We start from the raw sequence: 10,474 nt of genomic DNA, 5'->3' as shown, positions 1-10,474 counted from the left end.
TGTTGATGTTGGTTTCTAAATGTTTTTTGACACTCGGCCCCAAAGATTAAAACCTTTTACGGCTCACAAGCTGCAACAATTCACACATTATCAACTATCTTTCTGACTAAACTAAGATAAAAAGTGAAAAACTGCCTGATTCCTGCATCATGAATGTAAATCTTTTTGGTTTTTATGACAGTAAACTTTAAATAAACTTTATATTTGGGTTTGACATTTTATAAACCAAAACAATAAATGAATTACTGGAGAAAACAATCAACAGATTGATGGACAAAGAAAATGTGTTTTCCAACATATATGGCTGAATTACTCCAACATTACAAGATATATACAATTTTAATTCAATTTTATTTATATAACGCCAATTACAGTTCAAATTGTCTCAAGATGCTTTATTTTTATATTTTTTTGTCATATCTAAAATATGACAAAGTAAGAAATTAAAACCTCTTGACTAATCCAATTTATTATTTGGTTTTTAAGAGACTAATCGACAACTAAAATAACTTTCTCCACTAAAATTAATAAACATGAGGGCAAATAGAAGGAAGAGTTTTAAATACTGCAGTCCCACGATGACAAGAATAAAGTTTGTCAACAAAAAGTAAATCTGCTGGTGGATTCCATTAAAGTCCTAATAAATGATGATAAAGTGTGATACTAAAGGTTTGTGGTGCTAAAAATCTCCAAGTAAAGATATCAAGTTGAACATCTGGATGGAGGTTGATAAAAGTTGACCTCCCTTCATTTCTCTGGAGCGACTCCATGGATTTTATGGATGCTGGTTAAAGTTCTTCTAGTCGTCTTCCTTCTAGTCGCTGTAAAAAGTCAGTCCATCCTGGCCGACTTCAACACCTCTTCATGACAACTTGTTCTGCCTCCGACCTCGTGGAAACTCCAGAAACTCGGGAAAACCTGTGGAGACTCGAAGAACTCGTGGAGACTCGAAGAACTCGTCGGGTGGGGGAAGGTGTGGTGGGCGGTGGGGGGAGGTGGGGGAGTAGAGGGGGGAGGCCGCCACCCACCTCCCCGCCTACTCTCCGCCCCAGCTCCACCCAGACTCCGCCTTGGCTCCACCCATGTGGTCACTTCAGGAACTACGATGTCAAAGGGACGACGAAATCATTTCTTTTTATCTGATCTGTAGCTCAGTGAGTTAAGGATTTGCCTATGGAGCTGCAGGTCGCTGGTTCAAGACCAGACACTTCTTAAATTTTCTCAAAATCCTGACAAAGACAAAGAAAGAAAAGGGCCAGTGGCGGGTCTTGAACCTGCGACCTTCCACTTGGTAGTCTGTCTCTTATCCTCCTGAGCTATTCGCTCAGATACTAATTCTTCTCGTTTTTGCGCATTTATCATCTATTTTTTGTCGTTTTCGAATTTTTTTTTAACTCGAGTCTCGACTCGACCGTTTTTCTCAGGAGGTTGGACTTCAGCCTTTGTGCTGGAGGGTGGAACCCTCAGTTCCAAGACTTTCCAAAGCCTCCAGACCTCCCGAGTCCTCAGGACCTGAGCTTTCACAGTCTGAGGGCTGAAATTTTCTAAGTCCCACAGTAGTTCTCTGTTAGTTTGAACCTTCAGACAGTCTGAGGGCTGAAATTTTCGAAGTCCCACAGTAGTTCTCTGTTAGATTTAACTTTCAGACAGTCCAAGGACTGATATCCTCTAAGTTCCTGAGTAGTTCTCTGTTAGTTTGAACTTTCAGACAGTCTGAGGGCTGAAGTTTTAAAATTTTCTCAGTACTTCTCTGTTAGTTTGAACTTTCTGGTTAACAGAAGCCTTAAAACTTGTGACCATGAGTCTTGATTTCACATTTAGACCATCAATCTGAGTTCTTCTCAGACCTTCACCTGTGGGTTTTTTAGAAATCCTCAACAAACTTTGATTCTCTTCACTGAACAGTAAAGTTTGTGGAGATCAGAAGGTAACATTAGCTTGATCAATGCCTTCAACTACTAGTAGACTTTATCTGGAAAGCAGTTTTCTTAAATGAGTTCTTAGTAAATCTGTCCACAATCAAACCAAGAACATAGAAAGAGGAAATGTTTGAAGAAACAACTTGATGTTTTCATTTCAGACTAGAAAACACTTTAAGACCTTCATCTGTTTTTGCTCCTTTTGATCGTTTTATTGTCTCTTCTGTTTAATTTGATCTTCTAAAGTTTAACTGGTGTCTTTTCAAATGTTTTGTCTTTAGTTTGATTCTTCTTAAATGTTTAGTTTTGCTCTTTTCTCACATTTTATTATTTTCTAATGTCTGATTTGATTTCCAAATGTTTTATCTTTTTAATGTTTGTTTTTTCAAATGTTTTATCGGCTTGTTTGAAAAACTTCCTTTTCTTTCCCGATGTTTAATTTTTCAATTAAATCTTTAAGGTTTTTCTTTTCAAATGTTTTACCACCTTTTAATGTTTAATTTTCTTTTTAAATGCTTCATTGTATTTTCTGTTTAATGCCTATTTAAAGTTTTATTGTCTTTAAGATTTAATTTTCTAATTAAGTATTTATTTTTTTAATTAAATGTTTTGTCTTTTTAAAGGTTTAATAATCTAATTTAATGTTTTGTATTTTTTTAAATGTTTAATATTCTTTTTGTTTAATTGTATTTTTTAAATGTTTATCTAAAATATTTCATCTTTAATGTTTAATATTTTGTTTAAGAAATTTTGTTTAATTTCATAATTACATGTTTTGTATCTTCTGTTTAATTATCTAATTAAATATTTTGTCTGTTTAATATTATTTAATTGTATTTGATATTTAATTTTCTTTTTAAAAGTTTTATTGTATTAAATGTTTTTTTCCTTTGATTTAATTGCTTTTTTCCCCCCAACTTTCTTTATTATTTTCTAATTGCTTTTTTAATGTAGTTTATTTCTTTAATCTTTTTTTCCTGTCAAGATTTTAATCCCAACCTTAAAAATGAAACAAACTCTTAAATCACAATGAAAATACTTCTGTTGTCACAATCATGAGTTAGTCAATTATTCAGTTTATCAATTCAACTTTATTTGTTTAGCATCTTTCACACAGATGACAAAACTAAACAAGCAAAGAGAAAAAACTATGCTAAAACTATGATTAAAACTCAAAAAGATATTTAAAAAAAAAAAAGATTTAGCATCGTAATAAAATCTGTTGTGTCCAGGGGATGGATGGAGTTTATTGAAGTCTTCTTGGGCTCACATGGGAAATCATTTAAAATATAAACTTGATATTCAGTCTAAGGAAACTGCAGAGCGACAGAAGAACCAACAATATCTCCTGTTTTCTCCTTTAATGAGTCGATTCTTCTTGTGCTTTCAGACCAAAGAACTACAGACTCTTCACAACCTGCTCAAACTCTTGGTACAGGACCTCACCACACGGGTCAAGAAGGTTTCTGTCTCATTTCTAATCTGAAGCTCACCTTCTCCTGCTCAAACTGCTGACAAATGTTTCTGCTGCTCTAATGTCTGGTCTCCAGAACTTCCTAAAAACTCTCAAAGTCTCTTCTGCTGCAGGTTGCTTTGTAGAACTGTTCCAGAAAACCTCTCTAAACCACATGAAGGGGCCTCAAGATAGTCATCCAAATGAAACCATACAAAAACCAAACTAGCACAACCCAAACACTAAAGTCTCCTGCAGCCTACCAGAGAACCTCTTTAAACAGAGAATCAGGACAGGAACTCTTACCTTCTGGACAACCAACGTTGGTTCTCAAACAAGAATACAGAATGTGTCTGACCAAAACCTCTGAAGACTCACTACAGCCAAGATAAAGACACAACTCAGCTGTACCAAATCCACTAATCACTGCACACATTAGCACCATGTGCTAACTGTGGCTAAAGAACCACATTTACCAAGACAACTATCCAGTACAAAGCCCTAAAACACACCAAGAAACACATTAAAGACGATTTTACTGCTGGAAGCTGCAAGCCAACGCCTAAAGAACAAACTAAGCAACGGAGCCAAACCCAGTTCAGTGGTGAAGAGAAGCAGAGGAAATGTTTGACTGCAGCTAAATAAAGCAGGAAGACACTGAGCTGCTCAGGTGTTCCTGATAACACCAAGCAGCCACCTGGACAGCCAATAGGAACACAGCTTACTGGAAGTCCAGAGGGCTGGGTTAGTGAAGGAAATTTAGTTTAAAGTTGAGGCAGAAAGTTAACAAAGAAAGTTGAAAACCACCTTCTGATACCTGAAATCTCTGAGTTTTCACACAAAGAACACCTGAACATGTCAAACTGGTTCCATAGTAGAACCATCATTGTAAAAACATCATAGTATGGTGTGTTGCTCAAAAAACATTAGGACCCAGCTGTCTAGGGTCACCGAGGAACAACACAAAAACAGGACAAACGCTGGTTTACAGGGGGTTAGGAGGCTATTTATTTGAAAGAGTAAGTTTACAACAACACAACATGTGAGCAAAAAAATCACAAAGTCTGTCTTTAGTTCAGCTGAAAATATTAGTTTTTGTCTTTTTTATTGACCAAACTTTTCAGGAAGTAGATGAAGAATAATTAAAGCTCTCATGTAGAAGTCCAACTTGTTTTGGATCCTTGTGGAGAGTTTAATCTTAGACTTTGTACAGCTGTTGAGTTTTTAGAGTCACATGGATTGTTTTGACATTTAATAACCGAGTCCTGAAATAAAATTACAGTTGTGGATTTCTGTCATTTAGTCTGGACTAAACAAATAACAGCAGCATAAATCTCAAACGTCATTATGAGGAGTCTGGATTGAGGTTCCTCACTTGGTAACGATCAAAACATGAAATTGGTTTAAAGGAATATTCCACCTTAAATCTTTGAATGTTGACATAAAACGTTAGTTTCAGGAAGTATTCCACCTACAAGGTCCTCAAACATCCACCTTAAAGGAACATTCCACCAAAAATCCTTGGACATACACCTAAAATGTTGGTTTAACCGAGTATTCCATCCAAAATCCTCAGAGACCTGAGGGGCTGGTTAAAAGGAATATTCCACCTAAAACCTCAAATATAGACCCGAAAGGGTGGTTTAGAAAAAATCCTTCAATGTAGACCAAAAAAGTTAGTATGGAGGAATATTCCACCTGAAATGTAGACCTGAGAAGTTGGTTCGGAAGAATATACCATCCTAAACATCCTTAAATGTAGACTAAAAGACGGTTTGGAAGAACATTCCACCTAAAATCCTCCAATATAGACCTAAAAGGTGAGTTTAATGGGATATTCCACCTAAAAATCACTACTGTAGACCTTGGAGTTTGGTCTGATGGTATATTCCACCCAACATCCTTTAACATAAACTTAAAAAGTTTGTTCAAAGGAATATTCCACCTAAAATCCTTCAATGTAGACCAAAAAATCTTGGTGTAAAGGAGTATTCCACCTTAAATGTAGACCTAAAGGATGGTTTGGAGTAATATTCTACTTTAAAATCTTCCAATGTAGATGTAAAAGTTTGATCTGATGGTATATTCTACCCAACATCCTGGAACATTTACCTAAAAGGTTGGTTTAATGGTATATTCCCAGAAGAACCCTTGAACATCAGGCTTAATGGTATATTCCACCCAAAATAATTGTACATATACCAAGAAGTCAGTGTAAAGGAAATGTAGACCTAAAAGGATTGTTTAAAGGAATATTTAAACGATTATTTTCATTATTTAATAATCTGTTATCAGTCAGAACCCTGGCAAACTTATTTTCTTCAGTTTTTTTAGTGGAAGTCACAAATAAAGGATCTCTTTGTTTTTCCCGGCGTTACTGAGTCAAAAGCTGCTGTTTCAACACAGACACGTTCACATGCATCCACAAACCTCTCAGCACTCAAACACCCACAGACAGGAGGCCGGCTGGACCGAGGCTCGGCGGCGTCCTCAGACCCACGAGTCGGGGAGTCGCTGAACTTGTTGGTCTGGTTTGAAGGCCTCCGTGTGGTCCAGTAGAAGTCCACGTAGTCGGTGTTGGCTTTGAACCACAGCGACTGGCCACCATCAGGTGGACCGGCTCGTCCTCGTAGGGCTCCTCCTGTAGCCTTGAGGGGACCACAGGAACATTCAGTAGCTGTTGGAGTTCTTCCTGTCAGGCTCGTGGTAGAACGGCTCTGAAGAATCTTGTACTTGTCTTATCTGGAACAATCTAACAGCCTAAACTGTTAACAGCGGTGTAAAGAAGCAAACACACAGGCATAGATTAGGACTCAAACTAGATTTATTTTAGAAAACAAATCAGCTTAGAGGCATTTGTTCACACATGTGGCTGAATAGGAGGCCGTCCAATCAGATTTGAGGTCTTCACTCTGTAGGTTGTTTGTTTGGTGAGACTCTTGGACCTCCATCAGCTGACGTGGATGTTTGATGGTCTTCTTCTCTAGTGCCAGATGATTCATCCATGAATTCAGCAGCTACAGACTGAAATGAAGCTCATGCTGCCGTTATTGAATTCCTGTTCCAGATCAAATGTTCAGAGCTCACCTTGAATGCAGCCGTCTGCTGTCTGATAGTTTTTCTCATTGTAGTCTTCAATAAAGTCTTTTTCCTCATGTCAGGATGTGGTGAGACTCTTTCTCAGTCTCTGCAGACGTCCCTCATTGTGCATCTCCAGAGAAGAAACAGAAAAACTGGTCACTGCTTCAGCATCACAAACGCTCTCCAGCATTGAGAGTGTTTTAGGAATTCATTCATTGTGTTGTGAACTTTGAAGGAGCAGAAACTTTACAGCTGCCAAAGATATGAGCTCCAATTCTGGATGTTTTAGGAAATGAAGTTCATCAAATGAACACTTGATTTTTGCTGATAACTCTCATTAAATTACTGAAGAAATCTAACATAAAAACCTGTAAACTCTCAGGCAGCTTTTGTTAAAGTTTGTCTATAATTCTATCATCATGTTCTGGAACCAGGACTCTGCAGAAGTTCCTTCAATCAGATACTTGTGTGTTTCTATTTAAGGCCTCAGGTTTGAACGTACAGCAGAGGATTAGAAAGGAGTGATTTTAATGTTTAAATCAGTCCAGTAAATGTTTGGCGTGAAAATTATTAAAATTTTGATTTAGATAGATTTGTGTCAAATAATATTGTAGAGTCTCACTTAAATATATCCAAATGAGTTCAGTGTATTTACATTTTATAGAATATTTGATTTCTTAATCTCAATACTGTAGGGTCTGACCCTAAATATTATAATAATGATGTCAATTTAAATAATATTTTAGTGCAGAGTCATAAACTTTAATCAGCTAAACTTGCATAATAAATATCACTGTACAATCTTAACCTGAACATTCATATTATTGAGGTAAATTTACATAAATCATGATATTCTAGAGTCTTAACTGGAATATTTCTAACATTAATCTTTTTGTATTGTGCTGATAAACAACAATAACCCGACTTTCAGATAATATTTGTTGTCTGTGATTGTGAGACTAAATTCCTCCACATTCTGGAACTGGACTGAATTTCCCAAAATGGAAACATGGACAGAATTTAACACTCATGTATCCATGGCAACGCTAACGTTTCTGCTTCTTACCAAAGTTCACAACACAAGTAAAGATTTTAATATAAAACTTCAGGGATGACTGCTGACCATAAGTATTCTGATCAATACTTCATGATCAATATCAGGACAGATGTTACAACTCCAGCTGTTGCATTAGACTGCAGTTATTCACAGAGAAATTAAAACATCACATTCCTCATAAAAACTAGATGGGACTTTTATTAAATAAAGTGTTGGTGAATAAACAGTGTAAAAAGTGCAAAGCAGCTCCATTAAATCAGGAGATGTGAGACTTCCACAGCATGGATCACCATCTGCTGTGTTGATTCATAGCTGAATGTCAGAATGAACTGAGATAGAAAAGCTGCTTTGAGCTGCAACATTACGGTCTGACAATCCAACACCATCACAGTTTTCATCTGGTTGTTTTGCTCCAACATGCTGTGAAGTTCAGTTTTTACCTGAATCAATACAGAGATTCTATTTCCAACCAAGACTGGAATAAAAATTAGAATGTTATGAGGTTATTAATGCAACTAAATCCTTTCAGATGGAAGGATTTACTTCTAAGTTCTAATTCAAGTTTCAGTTGGAGCACATTGCATTCACAAAGAAAAACAGCGATACCTTCATAGCAACATTTAATAAACCTAAAGCTTCCCTGTTGGCTCATTGGTGGAGTTTGTTACTGAGCATCTGAACCTTAAATCCAGTGAGACGACCATCTTCAGTCGAGGCCAGTCAGAGAACTTCAAGACCTTCCATCAGCTGGACCAGATGTGGCATCATCTCCCTCTGAACATCTGGATGACAGGAGAAAAGACAGAAATCAAACACAGATCACAGAAATACAATTTATTCACTTTCATCATTTTATAAAAGTAGCATGAACTTTATTAAAACTTGACAATATCAGTAATGAAAGTAAATGTTTTTATCTCGTGTTGAAGCTAAATTTAAAGTCAATTTTAATGACAGTTTATCCTGAGAGGAGTGAGAATGGAGCTTTTCTTTCCTTTTTAGAATATTCCCTCAAAATATTCTGTTTATTATTGGCTTTAGAAGCATTTTTCTTTACTTATTTATTTTTAGATACCTCAGACTGATACACTTTGCTGGTTTGCAGATAATTTCATGTACAATGACAATAAAGATCTTCTATTATAACATATTTTGCTAAAACAAGAACTGCAAACCTTCTCAACCATCTCTCAGGCTGCAAAATTCCAACTGCGACCAAGAATTATCTGATGTAGTTATTATTATAATCTTTACTGAACCAGCCCTGGAATTAATAAAAATCTGTATATGGATATGATTTTCTCTGATGGGACCACTAAAACTGCATACAATAAAGTAAATCTCTTCTGCACTGCACACATACTACACTTTTGTATAACTCTGGATGTCAGAGTAAAGGCAGACAGATCCACCGATCAGCCACAACATTCTGACCACTGACAGCTGAAGAGAACAACATCCATCATCTTGTTCTAATGCAACGTTCTGCTGGGAAACCTTGACGTTCATGTGGATGTTTGACATGTACCACCACCTAAACACTGCAGGACAAACAACCCCCTAGTCTCCATGGCAACAGCAGTCCTTGATGCCAGCTGCCACCCTCAGCAGGACAAACTAAAACTGCTCAGGAGTGGTCCGAGGAACACGACAGAGCTAAGCTGTTCACCTGGGTTCCACACTCCCCACATCCAGATCTGATTGAGCATCTGTGGGATGGTCCAGGATCAGCCTGGTCTAGGTAGGACCCACCCTGCAACCCACAGGATCCACAGAATCCACAGGACATCCCCAGAGGTTCTGATGAACCACTGGGTCAGAGGAGTTTTAGCAGCATAAAGGGACCAACACAGTATTAGTCAGGTGGTCAGAATGTTATACTGTTATATTGTCATGCTGATTATATGATCAGTAAATGTTACCATCAATTATAACGTCCACATTGATCAGGAAAAAAAACAAACTATCAGTTCATTCAGAAACTGTGGGGTTAAACCTAAAAACACAGACCTCAACAGCAGTTTGTTTCAAAGCAGAACACCAGCTGGTTTTCACTAAAGAAGCTTTCAGAGCAACAATTAAATGACAGTTTTGTTCTCATTAAGTTCAGAGTCAGAGTCAGCCAAAATAATGTACACACATCAGGAAAAGAAAAACTTTTATAAATATTTCATTTGTATAAGTACTTCTACACATATAGATTCCTCTTTCTAAGTTTGATCAAATCACGATAACTCTGTGTCCTGTTGTACGATGTTTTCCCAACAGATGGCGCTACCCTCATGAATGGAGCATCAACAAGTGACGTCTACAACACAACAGAAATGTCTGGAAGCCAGTGGCCACCACTTTGAGCACCTCTTGTAATTGTAGAGGCCAAAGATAACTTTTATTAATCTCGTGATGTCTGAATAAATTTGGTATTGAAATATTTATGCAAGTTTTTCTTTTCCTGATGTGTGTAAACATTATTTTGGCTGACTCTGTATAATGGGTTTCTGACAGGTCACCAGGCAACATCTTTTTATTTTAATAATGACAAACAGTACCTGCATTCTACAGGAGTGATTTTCCTCATGTGCAGGTAAAGATGTGTGAGGAGCTTAGAGATGACAGGAGCAGGAGTCCATCCTCACTAATTCAGCTTCCACCTAGAAACAGAAAGACCACAAAACAAACACACTGATATACTCTCAAACGGTCAGACCTCACAGCCTCAAAATATCTGTTTAGGAAGTGTTGTGTTTCTAAATTCTGCTGAAAGCATTGACAGACATTCTCTTACAAGGTTGTGTAAAAAGCAGCCTGTCCTCTGAGCTACTGAGAAATTTTCCTGAACAAAGTTTCTACGTGTAAATCAGCTCAAAAAAAACTAAAGCCTCAGTCAGAGATAACAGGTATCGCAAATTATAAACAACTTTCTTTGTTAACTCAGACTTTCTGCTTCAACCTCACATAAAAAGG

The 10,474-nt window shown here is 37.0% G+C and overlaps 1 long non-coding RNA gene across 3 annotated transcripts; it reads right to left on the bottom strand.

Annotated features, from left to right (window-relative positions):
- Positions 1-5,291: 5,291 nt before the first annotated feature.
- Positions 5,292-10,155, bottom strand: LOC129347684 (uncharacterized). Of its 3 annotated transcripts, none has more exons than XR_008599894.1 (3): positions 10,060-10,132; positions 6,239-8,292; positions 5,292-6,137 (listed from the first exon to the last, which is right to left on the bottom strand). It is a non-coding gene; the product is annotated as an uncharacterized LOC129347684 (long non-coding RNA). The 3 variants fall into 3 exon arrangements; XR_008599893.1 differs by lacking the exon at positions 5,292-6,137 and having other exon boundaries at positions 6,179-6,583; positions 8,192-8,292; positions 10,060-10,155; XR_008599892.1 differs by lacking the exon at positions 5,292-6,137 and having other exon boundaries at positions 6,179-8,292; positions 10,060-10,155.
- Between the last annotated feature and the right edge of the window lie 319 nt (positions 10,156-10,474).

Source organism: Amphiprion ocellaris, chromosome 20 (assembly GCF_022539595.1).
Source record: "Amphiprion ocellaris isolate individual 3 ecotype Okinawa chromosome 20, ASM2253959v1, whole genome shotgun sequence".
Classification (NCBI taxonomy): domain Eukaryota; kingdom Metazoa; phylum Chordata; class Actinopteri; family Pomacentridae; genus Amphiprion; species Amphiprion ocellaris.
This window is presented reverse-complemented; position numbering and strand designations above follow the sequence as displayed.